This window comes from Protopterus annectens, chromosome 16.part0 (assembly GCF_019279795.1).
Source record: "Protopterus annectens isolate FY-2018-M chromosome 16.part0, PAN1.0, whole genome shotgun sequence".
Lineage (NCBI taxonomy): Eukaryota > Metazoa > Chordata > Ceratodontiformes > Protopteridae > Protopterus > Protopterus annectens.
The window spans coordinates 881,782,482-881,796,129 of record NC_056750.1 but is presented as its reverse complement, the minus strand read 5'-3'; the positions used below and the strand labels follow the sequence as shown (position 1 = coordinate 881,796,129).

At 42.0% G+C, this 13,648-nt stretch overlaps 1 protein-coding gene across 1 annotated transcript in view; it reads right to left on the bottom strand.

Moving 5' to 3' along the window:
- LOC122790680 (src substrate cortactin-like) overlaps nt 1-13,648 on the bottom strand; it is a 1,120,562-nt gene that overhangs the window by 642,153 nt on the left and 464,761 nt on the right. The gene's annotated exons all lie outside the window — the stretch shown is intronic.

Below are 13,648 nucleotides of genomic sequence, written 5' to 3'. Positions count from 1 at the left end.
AGTAGATGACATAAATTTTTTACATCCAGAACTTAAATTTCTAACTTCTGATATGTTATTATCAATCGCCCTCTCATAATAGGAAGCCAAAATCTTTACAAAGGCCATAGAGCCATCTTGTACTGCTTGATTCCATTCATCGGTCAATCTCTGTTCAGATCTGCTGACCATCGGGCGAAGTCTTATGCGAAGATCTCTAGGAACCATATTCTTAAGCAGATATGCCCTTTAAGGCCCTTTTCCAAATTTAAAAATGCCACTTGGCATCCATCATGTATATTATTACTTGGCTGACTAGAGTTGTTGCTTGGGACAGAATCCAGTCCAAACGCCCTGATATCTTCCCGATCAGCACACAACCCCTCCAAAATATTGTCCAAATCCATTTTTAATAAAAGATATACAAAATTGTCCAAAAAATATATCTCCTGAAGAAAATCTTCTGTTAGGTCAATGAAAACGGTGACCAAGATGAAGGTATCAACAAGGGATGTGTATGAGAATAAATAGGGAGAAGGACAAGAAAAGAGCACAGACTATATCTATAAACTTAGTTCAATAATACCTTTACCAACCTATACTCATAAGGGCAAATATCTTTACACTATATATTCCGGTTTAAACTTAGTTCACAAAACATAAATAAACCTGTAAAAATATATGTATACATATATATAGTGTATTGTGTTTACCAGAGAGCCCGAATCCTTGTTGAGTTACAACAATTCTAAATATCAGCCCCACCTGACACCTTATATATTCCCATACAATTTTGTATCTATAGATCAAACTTCCCGAAAAGAATTGTTCAAAAAAATTATCACAAAATGTTTTTTGATAAAGGAAAACAATTTAGAAACCAGTAAACACATTAGCCAAAATGCAGCTGTTGTATAGGATATTCAAATATAATCCTGTATGTTCAATTCCCTTAATTTGTACCAATATGGGCTGTTTGCAACCTGGTTAAAAAAAACAGTACTTCAAGAGGAGAACCATAGACCACATTCATATATATATTAACATGACCTTAGTCAAAATTCAGCAAGAGTAATAAATGCAATTGCCTTAATTTAAACTAGTCTTATAACTGCATAGAACATAGTGGGAGAGGCCCCAATAAAGGTGATAAAATCCTTCATGTTAAATTTGGCCTAAACATTCAGTAAGCATCAATATATAATGCACAAACATCCAGCAATGAAATGACTATGTTAAACATACTATTTTTCGTTGGTAGTAACCAGTTGAAATGAAGCATACATACTAAATATGGACAAAACAGTACAAATACTGAGTGAAAAAATAGCAAACAGATATGAAATGTCCATCTAAATTAGTATAGACAACATGAAATGTCTCTTAGTTGCGTGTAGATCTATAGAAACACAAAGATGATTTATAGATGGAAATAATAAATCATCAACCCAGATCAAACATACACTTGTTGGTTAGATATATAAAAAAATCTCTTCCGACCAGTTATTGATAATGTCCAAAAAATATTTTACATTCAAATGCCAGTTTAAATGTCCCAATATAATATGCAATTTACCAATAATGTCCCGGTCCCCAAACAGAAGATGCCTCCTGAATCCACGTAGTTGGTTCTCCAATGGTAAATATAGGCCCATTTACACATAGATATTTGAAATCCTTAGCGACCATCTAGAATAGCCGAATCAAGCAGTACAAGATGGCTTTATGGCCTTTGTAAAGATTTTGGCTTCCTATTATGAGAGGGCGATTGATAACATATCAGAAGTTAGAAATTTAAGTTCTGAATGTAAAAAATTTATGTCATCTACTAATTATGAAAATTTGGTGACAAAATTGTCCAAAGAATTAACAACATATGATAAAGCTACCAAGGATAGGAAGGTTAAAAAATTCAACCGGGATGTCATGGACTATAGTAGAAGACGACCATTTGAAATACAAAGATCAGTTAGATTTAAGGAATTTAGTCCGGGTATGAGTGGGGGTAGGACAAGAAAAAGGCCCAGGTCTATCTTAAAACATAATGAAAAATCTTACACTAGTACTTCTGGGGATGAGTCCTCTCTTACTGATAGCGAAGGTACACCATTAGCAGAATCGCCTGCCAGGAAAAGAACTAACAGTACAATCCCTTTAGAAGGGGGGCGGAAACATTCCAACCGGCATAGGTACAGAATCAATGGAGGGCTTGATTCAAATAGAAGGGGTAGAAAATACAGAGGGGGCGGAAACATTCCAACCGGCATAGGTACAGAATCAATGGAGGGCTTGATTCAAATAGAAGGGGTAGAAAATACAGAGGGGGCGGAAACATTCCAACCGGCATAGGTACAGAATCAATGGAGGGTTTGATTCAAATAGAAGGGGTAGAAAATACAGAGGGGGCGGAAACATTCCAACCGGCATAGGTACAGAATCAATGGAGGGCTTGATTCAAATAGAAGGGGTAGAAAATACAGAGGGGGCGGAAACATTCCAACCGGCATAGGTACAGAATCAATGGAGGGCTTGATTCAAATAGAAGGGGTAGAAAATACAGAGGGGGGCGGAAACATTCCAACCGGCATAGGTACAGAATCAATGGAGGGTTTGATTCAAATAGAAGGGGTAGAAAATACAGAGGGGGCGGAAACATTCCAACCGGCATAGGTACAGAATCAATGGAGGGCTTGATTCAAATAGAAGGGGTAGAAAATACAGAGGGGGCGGAAACATTCCAACCGGCATAGGTACAGAATCAATGGAGGGTTTGATTCACATTTTGCTGAAACAATAGAAACAGGTTGTAACAATGTTTTAAATCTAACAATGTGTTAACTGATGATCAACATAAACTTTTAAAAAAAGGATTGGGATTTGTACCTAGCTTTTTTTGTGATCAATATCGGACTACATTAGATGTTTTGGATTTTTGTCGTTGCCTTAACTTGAAAATATTTTTTTCAGATCAGAATACAGCTGTTTTTGATAGAGCTGTCGAATTTAGATTTCATAAATCAACGTTTCAGCCACCTATGAATAAATATGTAGCTACATTTCAACAAGCTGTATTAAGAGATTTATACTTTCCACCCTTTGAATCTCAGATTTTGCAGGAAAATATTGACTCGGCTGAAAGGAAAGCCTTGATGGAACTTAATGAAAATAACAATATTGTTATACTGCAAGCTGATAAGGGTGGGGCAGTTGTTATTTTGGATATGGATTATTATATTCAGGAAGGTCTTCGTCAATTATCAGACACTAGATGTTATATGTTTATGGGTATAGACCCCACTTCAAAATTTAAGAAGGAAATAGATGCCTTTCTGGATACAGCAGCTGAGGAGGGCATCATTTCACGTAGTACAGCTCAACATTTAACAGTAACAGATCCCTCTGAGGAGGGCATCATTTCACGTAGTACAGCTCAACATTTAACAGTAACAGATCCCTCTGAGGAGGGCATCATTTCACGTAGTACAGCTCAGTATTTAACAGTAACAGATCCCTCTGAGGACGGCATCATTTCACGTAGTACAGCTCAACATTTAACAGTAACAGATCCCTCTGAGGAGGGCATTATTTCACGTAGTACAGCTCAACATTTAACAGTAACAGATCCCTCTGAGGAGGGCATCATTTCACGTAGTACAGCTCAACATTTAACAGTAACAGATCCCTCGAAACAAATATTATATCTGCTTCCTAAAATACACAAATCCCTTACTACACCACCAGGTAGACCGACTGTTTCAGGTCAAGGTTCACTTACTGAACCACTGTCAGTATTTCTAACCCAGCAACTCAAACCTTTACTCAAATATGAGAGCAAGAATCCAAGACACCACACAATTTTTACAAATCATACAGGATACACAAACAGAATCGCATTGGCTAATGTGTACGCTTGATGTTAGGTCTCTCTACACCAGCATACCACACTGGGCTGGCTTGCAAGCTCTACAGTTTTGGTTAGAGAAAGCAGATTTATATCCACCAGGCTTAAACACACTCATTATCTGTATGTCCGAACATGTACTGAACAAAAACATTTTTTATTTCCAAGGGGAATGTTACTGGCAACTCCAAGGGACGGCTATGGGGGCATCATTTGCCCCCATTTATGCCGATTTATTCATGGCATACTTGTAGGAATACCTTATATATAACCCATCACACAACAAATACATGGTCGAAATGGATATTTGGCGCAGGTACTTGGACGATTGCTGGATGGTATGGCGTGCAGATTTAGGGTATCTACAAGAATAATACTCTTGGTACTAAGATTCATCATAAATACCCTCAATATAATACGTTACTCCATGCATCTATTATGCACCCACGCCACACCATCCAGAATATTCCCAAATCTCAATTTCTGAGAATAAAACGTATTAGCTCCTCGTTAATGGATTATGAGGATGCCAAAAATGATTTAACACACAGATTCTTAGAGAGGGGATATCGTCCTTTTGACATTGTATCTGCTAGTACTTGGTCTGGGCAACAGCAGAGAAGTAGATTGCTTGAATAGAGGGATCACTCATGTAGACCACAGGATTCTACTTTGAGATTTGTCACCACCTTTGGAAGAAATCATCAGGTAATTAGGAATATCTTGAATGATAACTGGAATATTCTATTGGCCAATAATTATTTACATGAGATTTTGGGTTGCAAATGTCTTACAGAAGGGGTACAACTTTAGGTTCTTTATTTTCCCATTATAAACATTAGGAGAGTGGAGGGGCAAAATACAAACAATTAACCATTATGGGGGACGAACTCCTGGGAACTCTTCCATGTGGCCACTGCATATCCTGTAATCAGGTAAATAAAATCAAACAATTCACAAGTGCTAACACGAGTAAAGTATATGACTTAAGGATTTTTGGTAACTGTTCCAGTAGTTGGTTGATATACTTGGCCACATGTCAATGCTCAGCTTTTTATGTGGGCAAAACATTGCGTTCCCTTCGAATTAGAATAGGAGAACATCGGAGTGACGTACGGAATAAAAAGCCAACAAATGCACTTTTTCAACATACAACTAAACATCTTTCAGCTAAGTTTATGTTTACTGTCACAGACAGGATCATTGGGGACAGGAGCCATCACAGCAAGGATGGCAAAACATACTCAGTCACAAAGAAAAATATTGGATTATCCATCTTGGAGCTTTGTTGCCTCCTGGTCTTAATGACCATTTATGATAAATATTTTTTTTTCATTCAGCTATTGTCCTATGGGTACAATGCTATATCAGGTTGTATTGGATAATCCTTGAAATATCAAGCACCAAACAAAAAAACTGTATCCGGTAACAATAAAGGCTGTCCGATAATCCAAAGGATGCAGGCAACTCAAGTGTACCTCAAAACAATGTACTTTTATTGTCCAAAAAATAATAATAAAACACAGTTGTAAAAGTTAGAAAAGCAGCTAAAACACACAAACACTTTAGATGCAGTGCAACCTAGAGCACTTGAGTTGTAGCAATATTATGGCAATTATAGTTATAATAAATGCCCTGAAATATACTCTATTTCCAAAATGTTTGAGAAGCACAGTCAGAACACAAGGAGGTTCAGGCAAAAAAAAAAGTTTTTTTTTTTTTTTTTTTGAAGGGAAAAAGGAGAAACAGAAGGCCTTATCAAATGTTCTCTCTGTACTAGGTAGAATGAGCTGACGACACTAGATTGGGAGGAGTGTCACAGATCAGATTTACAGTAGCGGCGGGCAACTGCAAAGCCACCAAGTATAAGAGCAAGACACCAACTGGGCGGGAGGGTGGGGACAATAGCCTACAGCCAGTAGCACTAGAGAAAGCCGGGCGGGAGGGTGGGGACAATAGCCTACAGCCAGTAGCACTAGAGAAAGCCACAAACAGGTAAAGATGTGCAAAGATACAGAATGCTTTTAACTGCAGACAAATCAGTTACTTGTGCAGATTAGTTAATAGCAATAAAATACGCTCGGACTAAAAAGCAGGCAATAAAAGTGCTATATATTGATTGTTAAAAACAATAATCTGTATAAATAATCTTGAAAAGGAATTTATGAGAGTCAGGCACCCTGTAGTACCTGTCCAGCTTAACAGGAGCTGGAGGAAAGGAGTCAGGGGTCAGACTGGACTCTGAAAATACATCATCTACAATGTCTAACACAGGTGGAATAGCTCGGGGCCTGTGTTGTGGGAGTAAAAGAAAGTCCCTGAGCCTTTTCTTAGATTCAGAATAATCTTGGCTCTCCCAGTGGAAATGTTCCCTGATGGTATGCAAGGTTTCCCCAAAAGAGTAATCCTCAGGAGGAGAGGCTGAAGGGATAGAGTCTTCAGCATCAGAATCCTCATAGGGAGGAAAAGAGTATTCCTGATCAGAGGAAATGCAAACCTGATCTGAAGATTCATATTCTGTCTCTTGCCTAGGCTTCTTATCAGGAGGGGGATGGGAACCCCTGATCAAAGTAATTAAATCTTGGCCATTTTGAGCATCTGTTTTTTTTTGGGCATGGAGGCCTGACCATGAGGCTGTTGTACTTGTTTCTTTGTCTTTAAAGACGCTTTAGTCTTTGCCTTTGTAACTGGAGGCACTTTAATGTACAACTGAGTAGATCTGAAAACACCCTCAGAAGCCGATGCCTGCTCAGCGGCTCTGGACCCATCTGAGGGAATAATTTCCGAAGGTCCAATACCTTGAGCTTCCAGCGGCCTAGTTGACTCCACGTGGGAATCTGTTGCGGCCTGTGGGTCTAAAGTAGTGGGCGCCAGGGGCTGTGAAAGCGCCTCACTGAGAGCCGGCAAACCGGCAACTGGCTTAGAAGCCTCGTCGGTTTTAGACCTCGGATGCCTGTCCTTTTCTTTGGGTTTCTTTTGAATTGCGGTAGTCGGTTGGATATCTGACGGCATTGTGTAACTAAATTTTCTGCCAAAATAGTGGCAAGCAAAATTGTACCGGCGCTTTATAGTGCGCTGGTTAAATCTAGCACAAAACCAACAACAAGCAACGTCGTGGTCAGGGCCTAGGCAAGGAATAAAGTAAGAGTGAAAATCCTTATGAGGTATTTGCTTCCCACAAGAAATACAATTATCAACTTTTTTTGACATCGGTCTGGAGCAAGAAAAAAGTTTTCCCCAACAGGGTACTTAGCTTTCAATGAAGACTTCGGATCTGAAATTCGAACACGAAAATCTAAGGAGTCGGCCGACCGGCACTTGCAAACTGCTTCTGGCACCGCGCAGCAAGAAAGACTGAAGAAAATGCCGTCGGCTGCTTCTTTTATACCCCTGGCGCACTGACGTCAGGGAAGAGGCGACAGCAACTGACGCCAGGCCTAGACTTTGGAATTCAGGCCTACTGAGGGTAGCCTGCCAGCAGGATAACCCAAGTGTAATGACTGCAACAGTGAAACACGAAGAACATCAAGACAAAACAAAAAAAAAACTAAGCTGGTTTCCTACCTTTCTTGTAAGTAGTGTAGTCCAGTTACAGATTTGCTGTATCCAGGACTGTATGTAAGCTTCTGAGTCTCCCCCCCCCCCCCCAAGCCTTTCTGTGTTGGAAGGAAGCCTTCCAGCTTTTCAGTGGGAGTGGTAAGCACTAGGTAACCTGTCTACCACATAAGGAGTGGTCCCAGAAATTGTAGTTATTGGCCGTCTGGGCAATCTTTTCCATCTCTCTCAACTTTCTGATTTGAAAGCCTGCATTTGCACTGGTTTCTTTCCTGTAACTAGTCTAGTGCAAATACAGATTCTTAGTTTTAGCACCTGCATTTGGTTATTCGTGCTCAGCACTTGTTCAGAAGTTGTTGTAAGCACTAAATAAGCTACTAACTACTATAGCACTAAACCTTCCTCATTACCTAGAGTACTATAGTTTTTGCACTTACTTTTCTCATTTGCTTAGAGAAAACAGCTCTTGTACTCGCTTATCTAGAGGAAAATAGTTTTTTATTCAGGCATGTCCAAGGGTCAGCTCCCAGTGTTCTCTCTTGTCTATCTGATGAATTTGGGCATCTTGAGGCAATGTAGAAATTGCCTCATGTACACAAACAACCCTCTCCCTCCTACCACCCAACACTACAACTTGAGAGATGCACTTATCTAGCCAAACTGGAGGTACAGCTCTCTCCAACCAAGACAGAACTTGACATTCAAGAGGAGAAGGTAAACACTTGCACCACACCACACTTATCACACAGTCTCAGTAAATCTACACCACCAAAATCGACACAAAAACACAAACATTCGCGGAGGCTCTCAATAATAATCTGCCCAAGCAACAGAGACCTTCAAAGCAGAAATGCAAGAAACTTCCACCGCCCCCAACACAACCCAAATGACACACAGCCCACAGACTCAGTGTGCCACTCAACCACAGCCAATAAGGCAAAAAGTACAGTTTTGTACCTACCATAAATGTAGATGTCCGAACTGGATAGCATCTGCAGTCATAACAAATGGGTTGTCCTGTCGTCAGGCAGCCCTTCGGTCGGCCGGATTCCAAAGTCTGGGTCCGGCTTCGGCTGATGTCGCACTTCACCCGACGTCATCTCTGCTGGTCTTCGGGTATAAAGGCATCAGCCGACGCCATTTTCCTCAGTGTTTCTTGCCCCAGATGCCAGTTGCCCTCTTGGAAGGCTAAATTTTGGATAAATGCCAATGTTTCCAAAAAAGTAGAAGGCAAACACAAAAAATAAGCATGTATGTACACATATACAAACAAATACACCATAAGAGACCCCCCCCCCCCAGCTAGCTATTAGGAGGGTAAATACCCTAGGAGTACCACAGAGGGGAAGGAGGGAGGGTAATCCTGACTGCAGATGCTATCCAGTTCGGACATCTACATTTATGGTAGGTACAAAACTGTACTATGTCCTTCATGGATGCATCTGCAGTCATAACAAATGGGTAGAATACCATAGCCAAACTAGGGGAGGAGGAAGAAAAATTATGGTGTAGTTAGGATCCCTTGCAGTACAGCAGTGGCAAATCCTGCTCGGGATCTAGAGTATAGAGGTAAATTATAATGCTTGGCAAATGTATGCACGGAGGTCCAAGTAGCCACCTCAATAATGTCCTTGGTTGCCACTCCTCGTAAGAAAGCTGTGGTAGTGGCTGTAGCCCTTGTAGAATGAGGTCTTATGTTCTGTGGAATTGGTTTTCCATGGTAGGAGTAACAGAATCTTATGCAATTTCCTATCCATTTGGAGATTGTCTGTTTGGAAATTGCTTTTCCTTCCCTTCCTGTTGCATAGGCTACAAAAAGCTGGTCAGTTTTTCTGTTACTTTTGGTTCTGTCCAGGTAGTAGCGTAACTGTCTATGTACATCCAAGGTATGCAGCATTCTTTCTCCTCTGTTTTGTGGATTGGGAAAGAAGGTAGGTAGGTGGATTGCCTGGTTTAAAGACACTCTGGATACCACCTTAGGCATAAATGTAGGATTAGTTCTCATGGACACCCTATCTTGATGGAAGATTAGGAAGGGTTGCACTGCCATTAAGGCCTGTAGTTGCGAAACCCTCCTTGCTGAGGTAATTGCCAGTAGGAAAGCAGTTTTCCATGACAGGTGTTGTAGATCTGCTGTTGCTGCTGGTTCAAACGGAGGGAGTGTCAACTTTTCTAGCACAAAGTTCAAGTCCCATGCTGGTAATGGTGGTTTCCTAGGAGGTTTTACATTCTTGATCCCTCTGAGGAACTGCCTGAGTAGAGGATGTGAAAAGACAGGTGGATCAAAGCTGTATTCTGCTGAAATAGCTGATGCATGTATCTTGATGGAGGAATAGGACAGGCCTGTATGTAGAAGCTCTGCCAAGTACTCCAGAATGTTAGCAATATCTATGTTCGACACATCTTTTCCTCTTTCAGTACTCCAAATGACAAACCTTTTCCATTTTCCTGCATAGTCCCTTCTTGTTGAAGGTCTGCGGGCTTCAAGGATAATGTCTTTAACCCTTTGGGAAAGGTCTGGGTTAGTTGCTGCTATGTGATGTTCCAGGCAGTCAGTTGCAAGGTTTTTAGGTTTGGATGCATGATGTTGTAGTTGTTCTGAGTTAACATCAAAGGCATCAGGGGTATTGACCACATTTTCTCCCGAGACATGCTCCTCAGCAATGGGTACCAGTGTTGTCTTGGCCAGTTCAGAGCTATCAGGATTATCCTTGGACGTTCCACTGATTTTCAGTAGTACCTTGTGCATCAAGGGAAGAGGTGGAAATGCATATGCTGTCAGGCCTTTCCAACTGAAGGATAGAGAGTCCACCTTCCATGCAAGTGGGTGGAATGTCCTTGTGCAGAATCTTTTGAGCTGGTGATTGAGTGGGGAAGCGAACAGATCTATTTGTGGCATTCCCCATTTCTTTGTGATGGCCTTGAAGATGTCCGGGTGTAGCATCCATTCGTGAGCATCCGAGGTGGTTCTGCTTAACATGTCTGCTAGGGTGTTCTCTTTTCCCAGCACAAATATTGCCTGTAACTGGATGTTGTAGCTCAGAGCCAGATTCCAAAGGTCCAAAGTCATTCTGCATAGGGGGTATGAATGAGTGCCTCCCTGTTTGTTGATGTACCACATGACTGTGGTGTTGTCTGTCCTTATCATCAAATGGCCTTCTTTGAGGAATGGTCTGAATTTTTGGATTGCAAGTTTTACTGCCAGCATTTCTTTTTGGTTTATGTGCAGGTGCAGCTGGTCCTGAGTCCACAATCCTTGTATGCATTTGTCCAGCATGTGCGCCCCCCATCCTAAGTCTGAGGCATCCGTTGTGATGGTTTGGCTTGCTCGAAAGTTGTGGAAGGGTAAGCCTGGGTTTGACTGGCATGCTTGAGCCCACCATAGGAACTCCTGTTTTAGGCATGGGATTAGTGGTATATCTGTTTCTAAGCTGTGCCTGTGCTGAGACCATAAATTCTTTAGGTACCACTGTAGCTTTCTCATATGCAGTCTGGCATGTGGGACCAAGATTATGCATGATGCCATGAAGCCCAAGGCCTGCAGAACTTTTCTTGCTGTTAGTTTGTTCTGCTTTCTTAATGCCAAGAAGTAAAGAGGGAGCTCTTTTTGTTTTTCTGCAGTTAGGAATGCCATTTGTTTTACTGTGTCCAATTCCGCGCCCAAGAATGTTCTTGTTTGGGATGGTATCAGCCTTGACTTTTGTAAATTGACTGTGTATCCCAGGGCTTGTAGCAAGTAAATGACCCTTTGTAAATCTGTTGTCAGCTTGCTTTTGTTGTCCGCTTGTAACAGGCAGTCGTCCAGGTATGGATAAATTTGGATTCCCTGTACTCTGCAGTGAGCGATTACTGATGCCAGGCATTTTGTGAATACTCTGGGTGCAGTAGATAAGCCAAAGGGCAATGCTGAGAATTGATAATGCTCTGATCCTGCAAGAAATCTGAGGTATCTTCTGCAATTTGGTCGAATGGGGACGTGCAGGTATGCCTCCTTGAGATCTAGAGTTACCAGCCAACACTCCTTGCCCAGCATGGGAAGAAGTTGCTGTAGGGTCAGCATTTTGAATTTTGGGACAATGATGTATGTGTTTAAGATGGACAGGTCGAGAATAGGTCTCCAACTTTTCTCTTTTCTTGGCACTAGGAAGAGTCTGGAGTAGAATCCTTTGCCCTGTTCTGTTATTGGTACTCTTTCCACAGCTCTCATCTTTGTTAATTCCGCTATCTGCTGCAGAGCTTCTACTTTTTGATTTGGAGGCAGGTTTGGCATTCCTCTTTTTACTGGTAAGGTGTGGAAGTGGAACCGGTAGCCTTGGTCTATGGTTTGCAAAATCCACTTGTCTTTTGTGATATAGTGCCAATTTTTCGAAAATAAGGTTAACTTTCCGCCTAATGGTGCTGCTATTTGCTCCCTGGTAGGCGGAGTCAGAGCCAAGTCACTGTGATTGTCCTGTTGCAGTGGCAGTGGTTGTGTCTGTGCCTCAGTTATTGCCTTGCCACTGTCGTCCTCTGTAGGCACCTCCTCTGGATTGATTTCTGCCTCTAGAGCGTCTATTTCTGCCCCTTTGGGATCTTGTGGAGTCAGGAAAGGACCAATTTTTGGCAGGCCAGTTCCTGCTAAACCTTGGGGGCTGAACCTGTAAGAAATCTTTACCTGTACAGATTTTGCCTTTTCTTCCATTTTCTTCATTACCTGCTGGGCAGGTGTACCAAATAGACTGGCCTTATCCATAGGAGCATCTAATAGCTTTGCTTTAACATGATCCGGTAAGACCTGTTCTTTCAACCATGCATGCCTTCTTATCACTGTGCCAGTCATGGCTGATCTAAATGAAGCCTCCAGTGCATCATAGCCACATTTTAAGGAATGGTTACTAACCTGTTGGATGTTATTCACCATTTCTAATACATATTTCTTATCTAAAGATTCATCAGAGGACAGTTTTTTAGTTAACTGATCAAGCATATACTCTTGGTATTGGATCATGTGAAACTGACAGTTTAAAGCTCTAGCTGAGAGAGTAGCAGAGGTGTAAACTTTTTCCCCATCTCTAAGGACCTGGATTCCCTTTCAGAAGGAATAGGGTTTTTGCTGTGGTCGAGGCTACTGCCTTAGGCCCCTGGGATATAGTTTCGGGTCTGCAAGTGGGGCCTTGTATAGGTGGTGATGAGTGTCTGGCACCCTGTAAAATCTATCTGGTTTGGCAGGGGCTGGAGGTAAAGAATCAGGAGCAGTGCAGACATCATTAAATGCATCATCCACAACAGGCAGTACAGGAGGTATAGCTAAGGGCCTATGTTGTGGTAAGTGCAGAAAAGTCCTAAGACTTTTCTTGAATCTGAGAAATCTTGTCCCTGCCATTGGAATTGTTCTCTCATGGCATGTAAGGTTTCCCCAAAGGAAAATTCCTCTGGTGGAGAGGCAGCTGGAATGGATTCTTCAGCATCGGAATCTTCATAAGTAGAAAAAGGAGCCTCTGGCTGGTCTGTAATGTCGGAGTCATCCGCAGAATCATCAGAGGACACTGGCTCGGGGGGGCTCTGCTCTAGGTCTCTTTTCTGGGGCTGAGAGGCCCTGTCTGGGTGAGATTGGGATCCCCTAATTAAGGATATTAAATCTTCTGCCAGAGTAAGCATTTGTGAACTAGAAGTGGGCCTGTGTGAGGGGGGCTTAACAGGCACTGATTTAGCAGATTTGGCTGCTTTAGCCCTGGCAAAGGCCTTAATAGACATGGCTGCAGGAGGCCTAGCAGCACCACGTGCTGGGGTAGAGACATCCAAAGGGATGGTGTCTGATAAATCACTAGGAACCACAGTTGTAGGCAAAATTTCTGAGGCCGATTCAGGTAAGGTAGCAGGAGCCTCAGTAGTAGTCATGGATTCGGCTGAAGATTGACCAGTTTTCTCGGTTTCGGCCGAAATCGAGACACTCGCGGCTTGCTTAACAGTGGTTTCGGCCGAAACCGCGGACCGCGAGTGTCGGTCTTTTTCTTTGCGTTTTTTAACAATTTGGATAGTTGGAGGATCCGACGGCATAATGTACGCAAAATCTGAGCCGAAAAACTGTTCAGCAAACTCCGACCGACGCCTAAACGTTCGTCGGTTGAAGGAAGCACAGGCCGAACAGGCTGCTACGTCGTGGTCTGGGCCTAAGCAAGGCAGACAGTAAGAGTGGAAATCTTTATGAGGTATTTGTTTCCCACAAGTTAAACA